Source organism: Phascolarctos cinereus, unplaced genomic scaffold, assembly GCF_003287225.1.
Source record: "Phascolarctos cinereus isolate Bilbo 61053 unplaced genomic scaffold, phaCin_HiC Scaffold_9;HRSCAF=440, whole genome shotgun sequence".
Taxonomy (NCBI): Eukaryota; Metazoa; Chordata; class Mammalia; order Diprotodontia; family Phascolarctidae; genus Phascolarctos; species Phascolarctos cinereus.
Window position 1 is genome coordinate 200,168,844 of NW_027556402.1, and position 3,007 is coordinate 200,171,850.

Sequence of the window (3,007 nt, forward strand, 5' to 3'; positions counted from 1 at the left end):
CCAGAAGCCAATGGGCTTTTCCTTTGGGGTCTCCAATGCTTTGCACAGTGCCTGGCACTCAGTAGGTGCTTATTAAATGTTTATTGCCTATTGACTCTAGCCTCTCCTATTTATACCTCCCCTTCCTTTCCTGGTTTCCTCTCAATCCACATCTGTATCCCTGATTCTCCTTTCTTGCCCCTAAATTTGTTCTCAGAACTCTCAGTTTGAGGAGTACATCTGAACTCTATCTTATTTTTTGCTGTCTTTCCCTTACTTACCCTCTGTGTCATCATCTCTCATATCCTTATGATGGGGGAGGGGGCTATATATTTTTAAACATGGAACAATTCCTTAACTTCAAAGAAATGAAGTCCTAATCCAATCACTTCAGTTTCGTTCAACTTAACCCAACTCAATTCAATTCAAATAGCATATAATAAGACCTACCAAGCGTAAGAGGCACAGTTGAGGACTGAGAGCATTCCAGGCATAGGCGACAGCCTACGCAAAGGAATGGAGGTGAGAGATCAAAGGACCGCAAGACTTAGAACTAGAAGGGACCTTACGAACACCGTCTAATCTTACCCTCTCATTTTACAGATGGGGAAACTGAGGCTCGGGCAAGCTGGGTTGCCCAGGTGGCAGCTGTATTTGAACCCAGGTCTGCCGGTTCCAGAGCCAAGGCCCTTCTCATGGAACCAGTCTTCAGGAAGAACAAGTAAGCCATTTTGGCTGGAACAGGGAGTGTGTGAAGATCTTTGAGAGAGGTGAGGGGGGAAGGGTGCCTGCCTGTCCACACAAGCGTCTGCCTGCTCTGCCTCTAGATAAGATTCCAGAGAGGCAGATCTTGGCTGGGGATAAGGAAAAGTTTCCTCACCCTGACAGCTGGTTAAAACCAGGACGGGCAGTGCTTCAGTAGGTAGCTGAGCATCACTGGAGGGTTTCGCAGGCATGGAGGGGCCCGGGAGCGGCTTGTAGGGGGATGTGGTAGTGCAGGGTCTTTTTATTTTGGGGTCCTGGGCCCTTTTGGCAGTCTGGTAAAGCCCGTGAACTGACCCTTTCTCAGAATAATATTTTTAAATGCACATAATAAAATTAAACTCAGTATCAGGGAAATCAATTATATTGGAATACAACTATAAAAAGTAAAAACAAAACAAAACAAAACAAAAAACCCAGCCCAAGTTCACAGACCCTAGACTAAGAATCCCTGATGTAGAGGAAATCTCTGTTGAGATACAGGTTGGACTAGGTAGCTCCTCCCCCCTGCATATCTTCCCCCACCCCCAAACCTCCCCACCAGCCTCTTCCAATTCTGAGAATGTGCAGTTCTGTGAAGGTTGGCTCGGAATCCGGAATGGAATGTGTGTGTGTGTGTGTGTGTGTGTGTGTGTGTGTGTGTGTGTGTGTGTGTTTATATGTAGAATAGGGGCAGTATTGGGAGCTGGGAACAAGATTTCAGTGACAAGCCCTGGGAAGGGGAATCAGCTTCCTGAAGAAACCCCGATCCGGGGCTGCTCCGTGTGGTCGTGGTCTGGGCAAAGGGGAAGAGAGGTTGGAGACAACTGGAGGGCTCAGCCTCAGTTGGAGCCAGCGCTTCCAAAAGGCAGATCCCTGCTCAAGATCCAGCCAGCACTAAGCCATCTGCTGCTCTCTGCACCTGCTGCCTTCCCTCTGGGGTCCTGCAAACACAGGAGGGCAGAAGGGGGGGTCATCATGGGGAGCAGGAAGAAGGGGTTGGACGAACAGCTGTGAGGAGCTGGAGAATACATCTGGGGGGCGAGGAAAAAGAGGCGTAGAACCATAGAAGGTTATGGCTGAAAGGGACCTTAGAGGTCATCCAAAATTCACAGGTTCTCAATCTGGGGTCCGTGAATTTGTTTTTTTAAAATATGTTTTATTTTACCCCTGATTACATGTTAAAACAATTTTTTTAACATTTAAAAAAAAAATTTGAGGGGGCAGCTAAGTGGCACAGTGAATAGAGCACCGGCCCTGGATTCAGGAGGACCTGAGTTCAAATCTGGCCTCAGACACATAACACTTACTAGCTGTGTGACCCTGGGCAAGTCACTTAACCCCAATGCCTAGCTAAAAAAAAAAAAAGTTTTGAGCTCCAAATTCTATCCTTCACTTCCTCCCCTCCCCTTTCCCAGAGATGGTAAGCCGTCAGATATAGGTTATACATGTGCAGTCATGTAAAGCACTTCCATATTAGTCATTTTGTAGAAGACTCGAATAAAAGAAAAAGAATGAAAAGAAGAAAGTGAAACATAGCATACTTCAGTCTGCATTCAAACAATATTAGTTCTTTCTCTAGATGTGGATAGCATTTTCCATCCTGAGTCCTTCAGAATTGTCTGGGATCGTTGTATTGCTGAGAATGGCTAAGTCGTTCACAGTTGATCATTGTACAGTATTGCTGTTACTGTGTATAATGTCCTGGTTTGATCGCTTCACTTTGCATCAGTTCATGTGAGTCTTCCCAGGTTCTCCTGAAGTCATCCTGCTTGTCATTTCTTACAGCACAATAGTATTCCATCCCAATCATATACCACAGCTTGTTTAGCCATTGATGGTCATCCCTTCAATTTCCATGAATTTTTAAAAACTATTTTACTAGCTCTATTTCATGTAGAAATAGTTTCTTTTATAATCCTTTGCATTTAAAATCATGATGCTGAGAAGGGGTCCATAAGCTTGCCCAGACTGCCAGATGGGTCCCCACCTGACATACAAAAAAGGTAAACCAACGTCTTCATTCTGAAGAGGAAAACTGAGGCTCAGAGAAGGGAATTAATTTGGGGAGAGGGGTCAAGAGTGTGTGTGGGGGAAATGAGAGAATAGTGGAGGCAGGGAGGCGTGTGAACTCATTCCACCTCATCTTTAACTCTCAATTACTTATGAGACCCATGGGCCAAACTATAAAGACAATTTTAGTTCTGTTTTGCCTGGGAGGACAGATGTAGTAGCAAGGAAAAGGAGTCATGAGAAGCAAATTTTAGCCAGGTACAAGGTAGACCTT